The 20,356-nt window shown below is 40.1% G+C and overlaps 1 protein-coding gene across 5 annotated transcripts in view; it reads left to right on the top strand.

Moving 5' to 3' along the window:
- OSBPL3 (oxysterol binding protein like 3) overlaps positions 1-20,356 on the top strand; it is a 200,758-nt gene that overhangs the window by 51,585 nt on the left and 128,817 nt on the right. The window contains exon 1 of one of the 5 annotated variants that reach the window (XM_057504593.1): positions 15,189-15,339. The exons of the other annotated variants lie outside the window; for them this stretch is intronic. The gene's annotated coding sequence lies outside the window, so the exon portion shown is untranslated. Of the gene's footprint in view, positions 1-15,188; positions 15,340-20,356 lie in introns of those variants that run through there. 5 annotated transcript variants of the gene reach the window in all.

Below are 20,356 nucleotides of genomic sequence, written 5' to 3'. Positions count from 1 at the left end.
GTTTGCTTGAAATATGTTTTTCCATCCCTTGACTTTTAGTCTGTACATGTCTTTGGGTTTGAGGTGAGTTTCTCGTAAGCAGCATATAGATGGGTCTTGCTTTTTTATCCATTCTGTTACTCTGTGTCTTTTGATTGGTGCATTCAACCCATTAACATTTAGGTTGACTATTGAAAGATATGTACTTATTGCCATTGCAGGCTTTAAATTCGTGGTTACCACAGGTTCAAGGTTAGCCTCTTTAGTATCTTACTGCCTAACTTAGCTCGCTTATTGAGCTGTTATATACACTGTCTGGAGATTCTTTTCTTCTCTCCCTTCTTGTTCCTCCTCCTCGATTCTTCATATGTTGGGTGTTTTTTTCTGTGCTCTTTCTAGGAGTGCTCCCATCTAGAGCAGTCCCTGTAAGATGTTCTGTAAAGGTGGTTTGTGGGAGGCAAATTCCCTCAGCTTTTGTTTGTCTGGGAATTGTTTAATCCCACCGTCATATTTGAATGATAGTCGTGCTGGATACAGTATCCTTGGTTCAAGGCCCTTCTGTTTCATTGTATTAAATATATCATGCCATTCTCTTCTGGCCTGTAGGGTTTCTGTTGAGAAATCTGATGTTAGCCTGATGGGTTTCCCTTTATAGGTGACCTTTTTCTCTCTAGCTGCCTTTAACACTCTTTCCTTGTCCTTGATCTTTGCCATTTTAATTATTATGTGTCTTGGTGTTGTCCTTCTTGGATCCTTTCTGTTGGGGGTTCTGTGTATTTCCGTGGTCTGTTCGACTATTTTCTTTGTTCGATTTTGATTTTGTCATTGATCCATTGATTATTTAGGAGCGTGTTGTTTCGGGAAGTTTTCAGCAATTATTTCTTCTAAGATACTTTCCATCTCTTGTCCTCTCTCTTCTTCTTCTGGGACCCCTATAATACAGATATTGTTCCTTTTGGATTGGTCACACAGTTCTCTTAATATTGTTACATTCCTGGAGATCCTTTCGTCTCTCTCTATGTCAGCTTCTATGCGTTCCTGTTCTCTGATTTCAATTCCATCAATGGCCTCTTGCATTCTATCCATTCTGCTTATAAACCCTTCCAGAGTTTGTTTCATTTCTGTGATCTCCTTTCTGGCATCTGTGATCTCCCTCTGGACTTCATCCCATTTCTCTTGCGTATTTCTCTGCTTCTCTGTCAGCATGTTTATGATTCTTATTTTGAATTCTTTTTCAGGAAGACTGGTTAGGTCTGTCTCCTTCTCTGGTGTTGTCTCTGTGATCTTTGTCTGCCTGTAGCTTTGCCTTTTCATGGTGATAGGAATAGTTTGCAGTGCTGGGACGAGTGACGGCTGGAAGGGCTTCCTTTCTTGTTGGTTTGTGGCCCTCCTCTCCTGAGAGAACAGCGACCTCTAGTGGCTTGTGCTGCGCAGGTGCGCGCAGACAGGGGCTGTGCTTCCTGCCTGGCTGCTATGGAGTTAATCTCCGCTGTTTCTGTGGGCGTGGCCTGGCTCGGGCAGCTACTCCAAAGTGGTGGAGTTGTGTTGGAGCAGGACCGGCTGGGAGGGTATTTATCTCTGTAAGGTGCCTCCCTGCTCCCTGCAGCCCAGGGGTTAGGGTGCCCAGAGATCCCCGGATTCCCTACCGCTGGATAAAGTGTACCACCCTGCCCCTTTAAGACTTCCAAAAAGCACCCGCCAAAACAAAACAACGACCACAAAAAAAAAAAGAATAAAAATTTAAATTAAAAAAAAAAAAAAAGTGGCTGCTCGTTTTTCTTTATTCTCTGGCGCCAGCCTCAGGCCTCTGCTCACCAGTCTTGCTGCCCTGTTTCCCTAGTATTGGGCTCCCTATCCCTTTAAGACTTCCAAAAAGCGCTTGCCAAAACAAAACAGCAAAAAAGCAAAAAAAAAAAAAATGGTTGTGCGCTGTTCTTATGTCCTCCGGCACCTGGCCTCCAGTGCCCGCTCACTATTCTTGCTGCCCTGTTTTCCTAGTGTCGAGGGCCCTGCACTCTTGCCCGGATCGCGGGGGCTGGGTGTTCGGCAGCCCTGTGCTCCGTCTCCCTCCCGCTCTGCCTATTCTTCTCCAGCCTGGAGCTGGGGGGAGGGGCGCTCGGCTCCCGCCTGGCCGGGGCTTGTATCTTACCCCCTTCACGAGGCGCTGGGTTCTCTCAGGTGCAGATGTGGTCTGTATATTGTCCTGTGTCCTCTGGTCTTTATTCTAGGAAGGGTTGTCTTTGTTATATTTTCATAGATATATGTTGTTTTGGGAGGAGATTTCCGCTGCTCTACTCACGCCGCCATCTTCCGCCCCTCCTCCAGGATTGTTAACCCTGGTCTCAGCACTTATTCTCATGCACCAGACCTATCTTCCCAACACCAGCCCTTTCTTCTCTTTCAGGCTGTCCAAAAGATTGCACCATCAAGATTCCCTTTGCCCTACAGGTTGCTTTTCTGCGTACACATATGTCCCCAAGGAATGCTGTAATTCAGCCACCCTATGTAAACATAGCAATCAGAAATACTGGACAGGGAAATCCAAATGTAAGGCCAGGATAAGCCAGTTCCCCTGGAGAAATAGGGAAAATAGTGCCTCTTCCTGCAGTTATTGTTGGAGCTTCTTTACCCATGCAGGCTTGTCAGACGTGGGTAGAGTACAGGATCAAGCCCACTGGGAATATGTCTTTACAGAATTGCCCCAAATACTTCACAATATGTTCAATCCCACCAGGTGTCCCCTCAATCTGTCAATCAGATGAGAACCCATATCTAAAGACCCTCTCCTAACTCAAATAGTTAATACTACCCATCACTTACTTAACCTTACCAATCCCTCTCTGGCTCAGGGGTGCTGGATGTGTTTGAGAGCAGGTTTCTCTCATGTAATAGCTAGTCCTCTACAATTCAGCAGTTCAATGCAGCTCAATGAGACTTCCCCAGACCTGGCCAATATCTCACCCAAGCTTTCTAGAGTGCCCCTTTTTCAGTTCTCCCAGAGGTGTTTTCCTCAATGGGAAACACCTCTGTAGGAGAATAACAGAAAGAATAGTGTAGACACTCTCACCTACTCACTATCCACAAAGGCTCCCCATCTGCCAGTCCCTGAAACCTCCCTCCTATGTGAGACAACTGTCTATTGCTGCCTTCCCCCTGGATGGAGAGGCACATGCACTTTGGTTCTCTTATTTCCATCCATAGACATTGTCCCAGGGGATGAGGAAGTCCCTATACCCCTCATGGGTAATGTAAGACCCCAACACAAACATGCTATTCAATTTATTCCCCTACTAGCCACCTTAGGGGTCATGGCAGGCATAGCCACCGGAACTGCTGGAATAACCACATCCATTACTTATTATCAGCAACTCTCTAATCAACTAATAGGGGATATTCAACAAGTAGCTGAATCCATATTAACCCTTTAAACCCAACTGGATTTTCTAGCTGCTGTAGTTCTCCAGAATCGCTGTGGATTAGATCTCCTAACTGCGGATAAAGGGGGACTCTGCCTATATCTGCAGGAAGACTGCTGCTTTTATGGTAACCAGTCCGGAATAGTAAAAACAAAATCAAACAATTACAGGAAGACTTGGAAAAGAGAAGACAACAGCTAGCCCCAAACGCCTCTTGGTCTGTCCCTAGTCAACTATGGCAAATCTTCCTCCCATTTGCTACTTCCCTTCTCCTAATCCTTCTGATCCTGCTCATAGCCCCTTGTTTTATTAATTGCATTCAAAAAACACTCCACTCCCAAATGCAAAAAATTTCTAACCAGACCTTTAACCAGCTTCTATTACAGGATTACCAACCCCTCTCCAAAGTCGATGATCCTTATTAAACCTGGAACACGCCATCACCACTTCAGACCAAGGGCTCATCTGAGGACTACCCCCCATCAGTACAAAAATGAACATCATTGCCCCTAATCAACAGGAAGCAGTTACCGAAGACTGACCTTCACACTTTCCCCAAGCCATCTACCACTTATAAAGCAGAAAAGGGAGGAATATAAGAATATAGTACTTTATCCTCCATTTACCCCATGGTACCAGGCATATAGGCCGATGAAAATCCTGTCTGGACTTGCCTCAACTTATCTCTAAACATTCCTACCCACCCCTAAGGCAACAGGCCAAGCGGTACTTTTCCACTCCGCCACTATAAAAGGCACAACGCTCTGTACCACACTGCTGCTCTCTCTCTGGGGGCAGCCATTTTCTCTTTCGGATAAAATCTCTTGAGTGGGCCCGTGTCTCCTGAGCCATTCTGGGGTAAGGAGGGCTGTGACGAGATACCCTTTCAACCTCATTCTTAGCATTTGAATTTGTCCCATTTTATCTAGAATCAGGTCATTAAGAAGCTTCCCAACTTAATGTACAACTCCCTGAATTACTGTTATTTTCCTCTCTCAGTGATGAAAGTCATTCCATTCCAAATCCTGTTTCCAAAAGCCTCCTGATGCCATCCTGGCTTGTCTGTAACTTTTGATACTGTTGACTATTCTATCACGTGGTATGATTTTGACCGCAAATAATAGGAAACCCAAGTGCAAGAGGATTAAATCAGAGGTTGCATAAATGAAGCCTGGAAGTAGGACAGTTCCAGATTCATGGCTCACAGTGTCATGAAGGACCCAGTTCTTTAGTCTTTCTTCCATGCCATTTACAGCATGTTAAGTTGCTTTGTCTCTAAACATGCCCTTGGGTTCCATTGGCAATAGGATTGCATCATATACTGTTACCTAAGCCAGTCAGTGGCATTACCTGAATAGGAATGTGATTACCTGATAATGCTGAAATCCAGAGGATTAGAATGAAAAAGCAAGGTAACAAAGACACCACTGGAAAAGTTCAGAGGTGAAACGTTATTACAAGTTGAGCAGTGAGAAGTTTATTTAAAGCAAAAACGGGCACACTTGGAGAAAGGGAGTGTGGGCTACCTCAGAGAAGAGGTGCCTCTAAGGGTTTCGGGTCTGGGGTGTTATAGGCGGTTGAGGATTTTCAGGAATGTGACAAAAGAGCTATAGGTGTGGACTTGTTAAGTGGTCCCAGAATGTTTATCCTTGATGAGACATTAAGTCTCTTTTCTTATCAGTCCTTCAGGTAATTCTGTAAAATTAGCTTAACACAAGATATTTATTGCTCTGATTTCTTCCCAGGATAGCAGCTTCCTAGTCTGAGAGCATATCAGTTAAGACCACCTGCCCTGTACCCAGGGTGGGCAGAGTTATTGTCTGTTTGCTAAAGAGTATGTTAAGAATCTAAGTTAACTTTCTGGGTTTTTTTTAAATGCAATTTTAGCCTTGAGGTGGAATCTTCCTGTCTTTATTATGCTGTTTATAGCTGAGTCTTTTAGCTAAAGTAAATCTTACAATGGCATGATCTAATTAACACAATGAAGACATGGGCTGATACTTTTCTTTATCTGGGGAATATTCAAACATTCCAGGCCAAGTTGCTCATGGCCTTTTGAGCTTTAAGTGATTAACTCATTAGCTCTGAGTCTGGCTTTCTAGTTTTAACTGGTTATCTCTGAGTCGTCTAGTGGGCTTTATTGGCCTTATTCTCTTTCCATCCCACTCATATCTATTTTTCTGCCTAACAAACATATGTATAAATAATTGTGTATTCAATCAACTGAATTCTGAAGAGTTGTTAAAGTGAAAAACCTACAACTGTTACATGTGTCATAATGGGTGAATCTTAAGAATAATGTTGAACAAAAAAGTCAAGTTGTAGTTTATATACAGTATGATGCCATTTATATGGTTTGAAAAAAATACAAATGATGTATTAATTACTATCCTTCTCTATTATAACTGCTGCTCCTGCTCATTATTTTTCATCTGGTAAACTGTTAGGAGCTCAATTTCATCTCCCTTTTCTGTTCTTTCTATTCCAGCTTACTTTAAACACTGCCACCAGACTAATCCTCCTCTGCTTAAGAACCTTTGGGTTTCCTATTGCATATAGCATAATGCAGTTCAAACTTTTAGCATGGTATTCAAGATTGTTTCTAGAATTATCTTCTTTAACATCTTCCCTATCCTGCACGTACCTGTCCTCCAGCTGATCCTCAAAGTTCCTTTGCCTGCAGGCAGTCTTTCTGACTGCAATGACTCTCTTCTCTTCCTCCACTCTTTTTCACTTAGCAGAAACCCAAATACAAACTTTCAAGGTATAGATCCAGGGTCATCCCTTGTCCAAAATCTTTGCACTTGCCTGCTCCTAGGCTGAATTGGTTGTTTACTCCTCCATCTGCTCCCAGGACTTCATTCTCACTGCTGATATAAGATCTTGGCTTATTATATTGCAGTATTGACATTGTTAAGAGCAGGGTCTTTTTCTTGTGTATCTTGACATCCCTGGAACCCTTTTGCATAATACATATAGTACATGGTCTGTGGTCATTAAAGGTTGTATTGAAAGAATGTAGTTGGTGTATTTTTTTTGTAAATTGTGGGAGGAAAAGTTAGCCCTATATACAGTCCATATTCAGTGTCTCAGTGTCCTTGGAAAAATTCACACATATTCTAACACTCTGAGTTTCAGTAGGAAGTCCTTTTCAAGTTCATCTTCAATTGGAACCAGTAGCATAAGGCCCCTTCATTATAAGGTTGATTAATATTGTGTTTATGGGAGTGATAGGGAGGATTGTATTGGAGATATTAATTAACTTTTCAACCAGAACAAAACCTGAGAATGAAGTAGGTGGTGATTTAAAAAAATCTGTACTTGGGAATATACATACCTCTTTTTGGGTCTTTTATCCAACTTTATTGAAGTAATTATTACTGAAAAATATCAGAAAGCATGAAATAGAATTTTTATAAGAAAATTAAATATTGGTGTTTTTGGATTTCTTTCTCTGGGCACCTAGAGATGCATACTTATAAAAAATGGGGTCATCCTAATCTGTCTTAACATGTGTCAATGTGAACCAATAGTGCTTCATCATCATTCTTTTAAAATTCAGATGTAACTTATATTCTAAAGTGTATAAATAATGAGTATACAGCATAATAACCACCCAGATCAAGATAAAAACATTTTTAGTACTGTAGCAGTCTCTCTGTTAGTTCCTTTGTGGAGCAGTCCTTTAGGTTAGTTGTAGTGGTGGTTACATGGATATATATATATATATATATATATTCAATAAAGTTTTACAGAACTATACACAATACACATACATGCACACATGTGCACAAAATGAATGCATGTCAATAACTGGTAAAATCTGAGTAAACTCTGTAGTCTAGTTAATTGTATTGTCCCACTGTTTATTTTCTGTTTTTGAGGAATATATAAGTTATATGTAAGGTATTACCATTGGTGGGAGCTGGGTGAAGGGTACACTTGCACTATTTTGGCAACTTTTTGTGATTCTGTAATTATTTTTTTAAGTTAAAAAAAAATCTCCCTCATCCCTGTTCATTATTTTGTAATGGGTGTCCTATAAGTTATTGTACAGATAGACAGTAACTTATTTAACCAATTCTCTATTCATTTTCCAGAGTTTTCATTATACAAACTTTGTGATGAGAAAAGTTGTACATATTTCTTAAAAGGGTCTTTAAAAGAAAAAAGCCTCTATAAAATTCTTATGAGTCATTTTTCAGTGACTACATATAATTTTCAAGATTATGCATTACGTAAAATAGTGATGCTGGGGTTCTTGTTCATGAAGCCGAAGAATGAGCTTCACAAACACTCCAGGTAGGAGAGCAAGGTACAGGCTTTTATTTAGAGATAAAGTGAGAGTATAGAGCCTCCTGGCTCAGAGTCCGTGGTTGGCTCATTGTCTAGGGGTTTTATGCGAGGTTGAGGATTTTCAGGAGGGACGGTAAAGGGTTAGGGTTGCAGACTTGTTGAGTGGTCCCAGAATGCTCATTTTTGATGAGTAATAGAAGAAATTTTCTGCTCTGATTCTTTCTCAAGATAGCAGTTTCCCTCTGGGAGTATGTCAATTAAGACCGCCTACCCTACCCCCAAGGTGGGCTGGGTTGTTGCCTGTTTGCTGAAGTAAGTTAAGAATCTTACTTCTTAACTTCTTGGGCTGTTTATAGTTGGGCTTGCTTACTAAATTAGTCTTTTTCCTAGGTTGCAGATTACTTGGTTAGGATCAGAGAAGGAAATATAGCACATAGATACAGTTAAAATAATCTGGGCCCTTTAGCAGGCTAAGGTAGATTTTACAGTGTCATGATTTAAATTGATACAGTGAAGTCACGGGTTATGCTGAGACACTTTTCTATATCTGCAGAACACTCAAAACATTCTAGGCCAAGTTGCTGCTGGCCTTTTGAGTTTTAACTGATCTCACTGAAGATGTCTATATTCCTAGTCTGGTATTTTTACCCTAGAGAATTGGTGTGATTCTGACTTTGGGTAATGCTTATCACAGAGTTTCAATAGGGACTTCTTTGCACATTGCTACATTGTTCTGATTGTAATTATCTTGCTCTGCTTTTTCTCCGGAGGCCTTCACCCTACTCTGCCTAATCCCACCGTCCCTGTCTCAACAGGAAAGTCTCTTGTCATTCCCTGTGCAGTAGGGATAATGAACTCTCCCAGGAAGAAGGCATGTCAGTAAAATTGTAATTTGTGGCTTTTCCATTTGCCTATTGCCTTATGTCCAGGGGTGTTGAACTCTGTACCAAGGAATGAAAGATAAAAATCAAAGTGCACCTAATTCAAACAGAGGTCATTACATTACTTCTGAAGGTTGAAATACTTCTAGAAAAGATTCATGCAAAGGTAATTTGCATGACAAACTCAGTTTTATAGTCCTTATTTAAAGGATAAAGCCATCTGAGTAGTTATTCTGAATTTTCCTGGTATTGTTCGTCCTGATTTCTGATCGGATTTTTAGAAGAGCAGCCTGGCCACAGGCTTCTGGAAAACACAGTATACTTTATGTTAATCCTCAGTGGAAAAAGGATAAATGTTTTTTTGGTAAAGCACAAGTTAAATGAGAGTTGTTTTTCATTTTGGCTCAGCAAGTACCTTATACTCTAATAGTTGCTGAAGGTATATTTTGTTGCTATTTTTTGACAATAGTTTTCATTTCACTTACATTCTGTTACTGACAATTTTGGCATTGTTCTGAAGAACATTATTATTTGTCATTAAACTCAGACGAATGAGAGGAATATAATGAAAAGATTATTGTTTCTCAGATGCCCAGCAAAGAAGGCTTGCACTTGTCAATAAGATCAGTGTTGAGCATGCTTTGTTTATCTGTGTAATTTCTGATTAAAATTTTGTTGAGGTAATTGCTACTGGTGTGTGGGTAAAATTGTAGTACTTCCAGGATATCTCACCTGGCTTTAGTGTATCTGCATATCAACAGACGTTCAGAGGTGGAGAAAAGCATGGCTTTAGTACATCTGCATATCAGTAGGCATTCCTCAGGAATGGAAAGCTGTTCATCTCCAAATCAGTGGGTAATTCCTGGGCCACTCAGGGTTTATGTGAACCTGAGAGGTTAAGTGGATGGCTGGTTGGCTTCTACTGGAGCAGGAGAGAGAAATGGCCTGGACTTCAGTTCATAAGCAATAAAGGGTTTTAAACTTTATTTCTCCCTTTGACTGATTTCTGTTTTAGAGGTATTTTGCCCCGGGACTTAAATGGTGTTTAACAAATGAGGCCTGCATTGAAGTGAAGACACTTATTTTTTCACATATATAAAAGCCTGATCTCACATGACCTTGTTTTCCATCATTTCCAAACTCTTACTTCTGACTCCAGCTGAGACAATTGACTTTCTCTCAGATTCCCATTTTGGAGTAATTATGCCTATAGTCTGTCTTCTCTCCTCAACCACATCACATTCCATCCCATCCTTCTTTTAAGTTTTGCTTTTCTTGTGTTATCTGTGGAGCTGTTTATAGACTAACCCAATGTAATGCCAACAAATCTCAGCTTGTTAATTTGCCCTTTCTGTTTATGCCATATAGAACTCTTACCTATATCTTTGTATAGGTATGTTTGACTCTCTTTGGCTGAAATTGCAAATTTTGATAGCACAATAGATAATGTAGCTCTGTGAATTACCCATCTGTTTACTCTTCTAATACCTATGTAAACATTTTGACTTTAGATGAGAACTGGGAACATATGTAAATACCTGCCTCAACCAGAATTTAAGGTAAATGGATTTAAAAAAGAGAATTTTCTTCAATTTGCACAGCATATTTAAAATTTTGCCCAACTATCATTTTTCTTTGGGAATAGGAGTATAATCAGAAATATCATTAATGACCTAAGTGGTCTGTATTGGGGATTAATTTAGTTTGGATTTTTAGACTGGCCTATGATTGTATCTTTAGTTTTCTGGGTGATTTTGTTCTTCTTTACATATTCTGCTTCTTAAACTATTTATAAACTTAAGGTACTGTTATACACGTGAAATTTTTCAGTAAATTTTGGGACTCAGAGTTCACTGAGAGGGAAAATATTCTAAGGGGCTTATGTTTGCATGGTTGCTTTTTACCTTCATGGGTCTGTTGCTTTTGAACTCTAGGACAGTGTTAGTAAATTGTGAGCTGAATTGCCTCATACTGGACTTCCTTTTGGGAATATGTAAGGTAGCACTAATGATCTTTCCTTGAACCTGTGTAATGAATGTCCTATTTATTCTCCATTTTAACATTGGGACTTGAAACCCCCCCTCGGCTGGGCCGTGTTCTGCAAGCATTTGCCTGCATGGTCTGTTATTACTCCATGAATCATTGCTGGCCTTGTTAAACTATTTTGGGCAGCAGCCTTTCCATTCTCCTCCCATGAACTGTGAAGACTAGAGTTGCTGCAGCAGCATAGGCCCAGAGTGAAATTTGAATGTGAAAGGAAGAGGGTGCACTGGTTTGTAACAGCATTCTACCTTATAAAATAGTAGGGCGCCTGTTCACTGAGGCCATTTTGTGTCTTGAAAGTTTTTCTTTTGTTTTAAAAAGTGATCTTTTGCCAGAGTCGAGCTCCAGTGAGTCCAGGAGTCCCTGAAGGATGGACAGGGTCAGTGACTGACTGAAATGAATGAGGACACAGTCACTAGCAAAAGCTGAGCCTGGCCTTTAATAAAAAGTAGCAGCTTGGTTATATACTCTTTGATTACATAATGTAAAGTACAGATATTAATCATTTAATTCACACATAGCACAGTTACATGAGTTTGGAGAATGAGATTAAGTCATTTGGCAGGTCTTAGCAGTTAACTTGTTTCTAAGTAAGCTTTGTTCTTAGTTATTGCGGCTGGAAAATCTTACAAAGGTTAGGTAGGTGCCAGACTCTTGGTTTCTTTACAGATGACTATCTAGAGTTCACTATTCTATAATTTTTATTTAGGGCCCTCATTCTTTCATAGTTATACTCCCATTCTTTATCTCTGGTAGGAAAAAAAGAGGCTCCCTCTAAAAGAACACGATGACTTTTTGGTAGGCAGGGACAAATTTTATGGACTGTGCCTCAGACCCATTTTCAGTAAGACTTACAAAGGAGATTTTTCTGATCTGGAGTTAGGTAATGCCCTGTTCTCATTTGTTTTATAGTTTGCCAGGTTGTTCTTTGGCGGGCTAGCCAAAGAATACCATTTGTTCTCTGTACCCACCTGTCGCCATTAATCATTCAATATGTTATTTGGAGGCCATGTAGGGGTGGAGGAAGGAACCTCGACCCAGGTAAATTTTCCATATCTTTTTTCCCATAAGCTTGGGTCCAATACTCATGGAGTCTCACTTTCCCATCATCAGGGGTAGTCACAAGGGCAGTAGTGGTTTTTTCCAATTTCCATTAGGGCTGGTACCTAAAATGTTCAGGGAGAATTGGATATGGCCTCTTCCCTGAAGGGGCAGCTTGAATTGAAACCAAAATAAGCAAATTTATTAGGAGGGGCATTTTGAGCAGGAGGGATATCGGGGTTGCTCCTCTGGGAAGGCCACTGTGCAGTCCCTTCCATCCGACTGCCCGGACTGTGTCATCAGGCTGGTGGTTTGGACCGGCTCCTGACAATCTTTCTTTCTTTTGTTTTAAGAAAGCTCATTCTTGAATGTATAACATTTAAAATGCTTGACTGTAAGGCAGTTTAGTTTCCTTCCTCCCCTTTCTCTTTCATTTTCTTTAGCATATCCACGACCCTGGTTTGTGTTCATGGTCTTCTCTTGCTCTTGCTCTGTTTCAGCTCTGTAGGCCCATAGCATGAACCCTGACCAGGAAAGGCAGGGCTGTGGTGGATGAGAAGGTGGCCTCCAGTCAGTTAGGCCTGCATTTGAATCCCAGTGATGGTCAAATGACCTAACTAACCCCTTTAAAGTTAAAATAGGGAGAGAGTGCCTAACTTTACAGGGTGGTATAAGGATTAAAGAAGATAGGTAAGAACTAGTTAATGGGGAAACTGATGTTAGAATTATTCAGTAGAAAAGTCCTCTGGCCTTTGTTCAAGAAACATTATGATTCAGACAGTCTAAATGTTTCATTTTAAAGATCAGTCACTGGAGACTCAAGGACATTGTGCTTGCCTGGCTGTCACATGGCTATACATGGAAGAGCGAGGATGAGAACCTGAATTTTCTAACTTCTAATTCATTATTTTTCCATTATACCTCATAACTTCTCCATATGTTGCCAGATTGGGCCTACATTTGACCTATTCTCAGCCTTCTTTCTGGAGGTATTTGTTGTTCATCAGAAATACTTTTTCCATATGCCATTTCATACTTAAGAAAGAAAGAAAAAGAAAAGAAAGATGGATAGTGTATTTGTCTCCTATTGTCACTATAACTAATGGAATTGTTTCAAGCCACAAATTTAGTGGCTTAAAATATAGATTTACCTCCTTACAGTTCTGGAAGTCAGAAGTCTGACATCAACGTGTCAGCAGGGCTGCATTCCTTCTGGAGGCTCTTGTGGAAAATCTACTTCTTTGCCTTCTTTGAGTTTTAGAGGCTACTTGCATTCATCCCTTGGGTCGAAGTCCCCTATCACATCTTTTCCATCATCACATCTCATCACAGTGCCTTCTGCTGACTGTGGTCTCCCATCTCTCTAAGGACCCTATGATTACAGTGGCCCCATGTGGATAATCTGGATAATCTCCCCATCTCTGGGACCTTCATTTTCTTTACACATTATGTGATTTGTTTAATAAGAAATTCTAGGAGAGACAAATTCATTTATAGTGATAAAAATCAGAATAGCAGTTGGCTCTGATAGAAGGGGTTGACTGGAAGGGGGCATGACTGGAAGGGGGCATGAGAGCCACCTAGTGGGGTTCTGGAATGTTCAGGACCTTCATTTAATCATATCTGCATAGTCCATTTGCTATATAAGGTAACATTCCCTGGTGTAAGGATTAGGATGTGGCTATATTTAGGGGCCAGTATTCACCCCTTCACCAAGTCCCCCCACAAACCCCATTACAGTCACTGTCCATCAGTGTAGTAAGATGCTGTAGAGTCACTACTTGTCTTCTCTGTGTTGCACAGCCCTCCCCACCCCCACCCCCCATTATACATGCTAATCATAATGCCCCCTTTCTTTTCCCTGGCCCTTATCCATCCCTTCCCACCCACCCATCTCAGTCCCTTTCCCTTTGGTAACTGTTAGTCCATTCTTGGGTTCTGTGAGTCTGCTGCTGTTTTGTTCCTTCAGTTTTTCTATGTTCTTATACTCCACATATGAGTGAAATCATTTGGTACTTGTCTCTCTCTGCCTGGCTTATTTCACTGAGCATAATACCCTCTAGCTCCATCCATGTTGTTGCAAATGGTAGGTTTTGTTTTCTTCTTATGGTTTAATAATATTCCATTATGTATATATACCACATCTTCTTTATCCATTCATCTACTGATGGACATTTAGGTTGCTTCCATTTCTTGGCTATTGTAAATAGTGCTGCGATAAACATAGGGCTGCATCTGTCTTTTTCAAACTGGGCTCCTGCATTCTTAGGGTAAATTCCTAGAAGTGGAATTCCTGGGTCAAATGGTATATCTATTTTGAGCATTTTGAGGAATCTCCATACTGCTTTCCACAATGGTTGAACTAATTTACATTCCCACCAGCAGTGTAGGAGGGTTCCCCTTTCTCCACAACCTCGCCAACATTTGTTGTTGTTTGTCTTTTGGATGTTGGCCATCCTAACTGGTGTGAGGTGATATCTCATTGTGGTTTTAATTTGCATTTCTCTGATGTTTAGCGACGTGGAGCATCTTTTCATGTGTCTGTTGGCCATCTGAATTTCTTCTTTAGAGAACTGTCTATTCAGCTCCTCTGACCATTTTTTAATTGGATTGTTTGCTTTTTGTTTGTGAGGTACATGAGCTCTTTATATATTTTGGATGTCAGCCCTTTATCAGATCTGTCATTTATGAATATATTCTCCCATACTGTAGGATACCTTTTTGTTCTATTGATGGTGTCCTTTGCTGTACAGAAGCTTTTCAGCTTGATATAGTCCCACTTGTTCATTTTTGCTTTTGTTTCCCTTGCCTGGGGAGATATGTTCATGAAGAAGTCACTCATGTTTATGTCTAAGAGATTTTTGCCTATGTTTTTTTCTAAGAGTTTTATGGTTTCATGACTTACATTCAGGTCTTTGATCCATTTCGAATTTACTTTTGTGTGTGGGGTTAGACAGTGATCCAGTTTCATTCTCTTACATGTAGCTGTCCAGTTTTGCCAGCACCATCTGTTGAAGAGACTGTCATTTCCCTATTGTATGCCCATGGTTCCTTTATCGAATATTAATTGACCGTATATGTTTGGGTTAATGTTTGGGGTCTCTATTCTGTTCCACTGGTCTGTGGCTCTGTTCTTGTGTCAGTACCAAATTGTCTTGATTACTATGGCTTTGTAGTAGAGCTTGAAGTTGGGGAGCGATATCCCCCCCACTTTATTCTTCCATCTCAGGATTGCTTTGGCTATTCGGGGTCTTTGGTGGTTCCATATGAATTTTATAACTATTTGTTCCAGTTCGTTGAAGAATGCTGTTGGTAATTTGATAGGGATTGCATCACATCTGTATATTGCTTTGGGCAGGATGGCCATTTTGATGATATTAATTCTTCCTCGCCAGGAGCATGGGATGAGTTTCCATTTGTTAATGTCCACTTTTTCTCTTAAGGTCCCTTCTTGCTAGTTTGTGGCTTTCCTCTCATGGGAGAACGGCAACCTCTAGCGGCTTGTGCTGTGCAGCTGTGCGCAGATTCGGTCTGATTCTTGCCCGGCTGCTGTGAAGGAAGCTTGGTGCGTGGTTGCTGTGGGTGTGGCCTCTGCTGCTATGGCGTAGCAGTGCTGGAGGGGGAACCGGCGGGAGGCTGTTTATCACTGTGAGGGGCCTTGGAGCTGCTCTGCTGCCCAGAGGGTTAGGGCGCCTGGAGTTCCCCGGGATTCCCAGCTGCTGAGCTGATTGTGCTGCGATGCCTCCATCCAGCTGTGTGGTCCCTGTCCCTTTAAGACTTTCAAAGGGCACTCGCTTTTCTTTGTCCCGGGGTGACCCGCTCACAGGTCTTACTGTCCTGTTTCCCTAGTATTCAGCACACCATGCGCTGTGTGTCTGTGCTCCGGTGCAGATGGCTAGGGCTGGCTATTTAGCAGTCCTGGGCTTCCTCTCCCTCTCCACTCTGACTCTGCTCCTCCAGCCAGGAGCTGGGGTGAGGGGCCCTCAGGTCCCGCCGGGCCACGGCTTGTATCTTACCCCTTCGCCAGGCGCTGAGTTCTGGCAGGTGTAGATGTAGTCTGGCTGTTGTCCTGTGTCTTTTGGTCTCTCTTTTAGGGATAGTTGTATTTGTTGTATTTTCAAAAATATATATGTTTTTGGGAGGAGATTTCCGCTGCTCTACTCACGCCTCCATCTTGACTCTGCCCCCTGAGGTGATCTGTTTTTAAGCTGCAACTCAACTTTCAACCTTCCCCCTTCATATTGAAATAGTCCTCCCATTGAAGCCTGTGTCTTCTTTTCTGTTAGCAATAAAAGCTTTATTTTGTTTCTGCTGGCATATTCTGAGATATCTTTAGAACAAATTATGGGAAACCTTTCTTAAGTGTAATCTGAATCTTGGATAGGCAGTATATAATTTGTTTAGACAGGAATTGAAGATAAAAAGTGTTGTGGTTTTCTTTTTTCCACCATACACTCCTGAACACCAGATATTCTCTTTCCAAATTTTTCTTTCAGTACATATTTCTTTAGAACTGGGAACTAATTTCCTTTAGTGTTTTATCATGCATTTCCCCCTCACCTTTGATCACTATTGACCCTTTCTTCTAAGTCCTCAAGTTTCCTTCTAAATTTAAGGATATTTTCCTGCCTTTATTGTTACTTGTCTTTCCCCTTTACTTTACATCTACCTTGCCTTATGGGAATCCAAAGGATGGGGACTAATTTTTGGAATTTTCTTAGTTTCCATACATTGCTAGATACATGAAGCTTAACAATAGGAAGGAAATGTTGTCTATGCATAAGGCAAAATAAACAAAACCCAAAGATTTGCTGAGTCACAACTTAAAGCTTAGTGAGCAAAACATAAATAACCAAAGGTGGTTATTTCTGCTTGTTACACCAAAAAGTTTTTAAAAACAGGTACAATTTGGAATTAAGCTTAGATAACTATGGAAGGGAATTCATTAAGGGTCACTGATTTGACAAACCAGCCTCGAAGCACAGACAAAAAGAAAGCCTTATATTGAATGGAATCCCCATTCTTGATGGGTTCTTGTTCCTTTTTTTTCAACATGTGGTATTTTGGAGAGAAGTATTACTTTGGCATTAAATAGGGTACATATGAATTCTCTTTGAAAACCATCAGACCTTATGCAAGAATATGCATAACTGTTATGAAAGGAATATGTTGCTTTTGATAAAACTTGTTTATGTTTATTTAGAACAAGAATTTAAGTCTCATTTGGACTGACTTAACCATTCTACAAAAAGAAAAAAAAAATGAGTTAATGATAGATGGTCTTTACTACATTATGTAACTATTAAGCAACAGAGTTGGTTAAAAAATTCAAGACTCCAGAAACTGACCCAGTGACCTTTCATTGTATCATATTTTCAGTGTTCTGTAGAAAGAGGGAAAGGTTAAATGTTGAAGGAAACGTAAATTTCATACCTTGGAAGTTAAATCACAGTGAGGTGTAGCTATATCCACCAACATGGCTAAAATGTAAAACTCTTGACAATACCAAGTGTTGTCTAGGATATGGAGCAACTGTAGTTGTCAAGCATGGCTGGTGGAAGTATAAAATGACACAGCTACTTTGGAGAGTGTTTTGGCAGTGTCCAATGTTAAACATACTTATCCTATGGCCAAAGAGTTGTGCTCCTACCTGTTTACCCAAAAGAAAGGCCAGTATGTGAGTGTTCATTGAGCTTTATTATAACAACTAAAGCTGGAAATAGCTCATATGTTCATCTGCTGGTGGAGAGATAAATTTTAGTGTATTTACACAATGGAATGCATTCAGCAATGAAAGGAAGGGACTGCAGATACAAGTAACACTGGCTGGAACTCGAAAACATGGTGAGCAAAAGAAACAAACACAAAAAGAGTATATTCTGCATGATTCCATTTATAGGAAGTCATGACACAGACAAAACTAATCGGTAGTATAGAAAGCAGAAGGGTGAATGTTGGAGCTGACTGCAAAAGGGAACTTTTTGGGTGAGAGAAATGTTCCCTGTTGCTTGGGGTAGTAGCTACATAGGCATATATATTTGTCCAAACTCATCAAACTGCACAGTTAGAAGAATGCATTTATTATATGTAAATGATACCCCAATAAAGTTGATTTTTAAAAACTAGGAGGATAATGAGAAGCTGAGATGTTTAATGGCAAAACACAGTTGGTATAAAACATGAAATATTTTTACCATGCCATTGAATTTTCTCTGGTCTCATTTTCTTTCTCAAAATTGTGGTCCTTCTGTCCCCTTACCAATTGTGTGAGAACATAGGCATAACTACAAGCAAGTGTACCATTCTGAAAAGAAACTGAACAGTCTGCTCATGCACATTTCCATGAGCAAGTTCTGTGCTTGAGGATATTTTGCCAACTTAAGCAGTAATCATGAGAATTTAGAGCTTCAATTATCAATTCTTTGGTTACCAAATTTTACCAGCATAACTATATATGCAAATAAAGTATCCGGAGAAATGCCAAGTCCTTTTGTCTTCTTTAGGAGAAAGATTAGAGGATTTATAGACTGAGTAGTTGAATTTATAGCCATAGTCTCTTCTAAAAAACCTAAAAATGAAAATGTTGGCATCACAGTTGATTTCTGAGTCATATTTTAAATCCTGTAAGCCTGTAGTTTAGCAAAATGCTATTCAGAAAACTCTAAAGTGCATATACAATATATCTCTGTCTTGCCAACTCCGCTGCCACCTTCTTTCAGAGATTCCTTTCAGTGATGTCTAAGACTAGAACTGAACTCATATGAGTCCCCTTGAAATGAGTTCTGGATATAAGATGAAATCAGCATTGCTTCTGAGTCAGAGATTCCCAAGATCTCTCTCTTTCTTTAGTGTGCTTGAGGATTATTAACTAACTTGTAGAACCTACAGCACATTATGGAGAAGCGAATTGAATAAAAATTAGTGATTATACCCATTCAGGTTTTCTTTTGCTCAACTAAAAATAATGCCACCGGTATTCTTTGTTGCACTTGGGCTATATTGCTTTCACAATGGCATGTATTAGTTAATTCAATGAAAATTCATTGAGTGCCTATTGGATGACAGGTATTTTGCCAGACAGCGGGATGTAAAGATAAAAAAGAACAGTGTCTGATTCCAGGAGCTTACAATTCAGTAAAGAGATTGACATGCAAAAAAAAAAAAAAGCCCACACCACTTTTATTATAATAAATATAGTTGCTAGAATAAGTTACGTGCAAGGGCAGCCTGGTGTGGCCAGCCTGGGAACGTTAAGTCCATCTGGTTTAATTTGTCATTTAAGGCCGATGTTTCCATATTGATTTTCTGTCTGGATGATTTATCCATTTATACAAGTGGGATATTAAAGTTCCCCTGCTATTCTTGTATTGATGTTTATTTCTCCCTTTATGTCTGTTAACATTTGCTCTCTATATTCGTATGTTGGGTGCATAAATATTTACAAATACTGTGTCCTGTTGGATTGACCCCTTTATCATTTTATAATGACCTTTTTGTTTCTTACTACACTCTTTGTCTTAAAGTCTATTTTGCCGATAAAAGTATAACTACCCCAGATTTCTTTTGGTTTCCATTTGTGTGGAATATCTTTTTCCATCTCATCAGTTTCAGTCTGTGTGAATCTTTAGGTCTGAAGTGAGCCTCTTATAGATAGCATATAGATGGATGTGTTGTTTTTTTTTAATCCTTTCAGCCACTTTGTGTCTTTTGTTTGGAGAAGTTAGTCTATTTACATTTAAAGTAATTATTGATAGGTATGTAATGATTGCCATTTTGTTAATTGTTTTCTGGCTGTTTTTTAATTCCTTTGTTCCTTTGTTCTGTTCCTTTGTGATTTGATGATTGTCTGTAATGGTTTGCTTGATTCCTTTATCTCTTGTGTCTGGGAATGTTAGTGAGGAATGGCTAGAAAGGGTCATTTGAGCTACAGCATGGATGATGGTTACTCTACAATGCCCACAATGGGGGTAAGAGTGGCTGCTGCAAAGGCTCAGAGATAGTTTGTGGGGAACAGCAAGTGGATTGATGTTGGAAGGTGCAATGTGAGGTGGATTGTTATGGGAATTGAGGCTTATGTGTGACTTTTGAGACTTCCTTTTGTAAATTGGTAGTCCTTAATTCTGTGCATTTTAATCATCTGGAAAGTTTTTTTAGAAATGTTCACAGCTAGATCCCAGGACTGTTGAATTATATAGAATCTTCAGGAAAAGGACGTGGATGTATTTTTCTTTACCATATCCATGGATGGTTTTCATTTGCAGACAGATTAGCTGTTATTTGTAGTATCCACTGAAAAAATTTGAATGGATTTGTGTAAGTCCGGGGAGAGGAAATCCTGGGGCAAAATACCTCTAAAAACTGTAATCAGTCAAAGGGAGAAATAAAGTTTAAAACCTGTTTATTGCTTCTGAACTGCAGTCCAGTGCCATCTCTCTCACCTGCTCCGGAAGAAGCAAGCAAGCAAGCAAGCCCCTCCCCATAACCTCTCAGGTTCAGACATGCCCTCAGTTGCCCAAGTAATCACCCATTGACATGGAGATGAACTTCTCTCCACCCCTGAGGATATGCAAATGCACTAAAGCCAGGGGAGATATTCTGGAAATGTTAGTTTTACCCACAGTATGATACAATTTGACATGTTCAAACTGAAAACTGGAGAACTTTTTATGAGCTGATGTCCATCGTGCAAACACTGCTTCT

The sequence above is a fragment of the Manis pentadactyla genome, chromosome 7 (genome assembly GCF_030020395.1).
Source record: "Manis pentadactyla isolate mManPen7 chromosome 7, mManPen7.hap1, whole genome shotgun sequence".
NCBI classification, from domain to species: domain Eukaryota; kingdom Metazoa; phylum Chordata; class Mammalia; order Pholidota; family Manidae; genus Manis; species Manis pentadactyla.
Note: the sequence above shows the minus strand (reverse complement) of the source record. Positions and strands in the feature narration are given on the sequence as shown.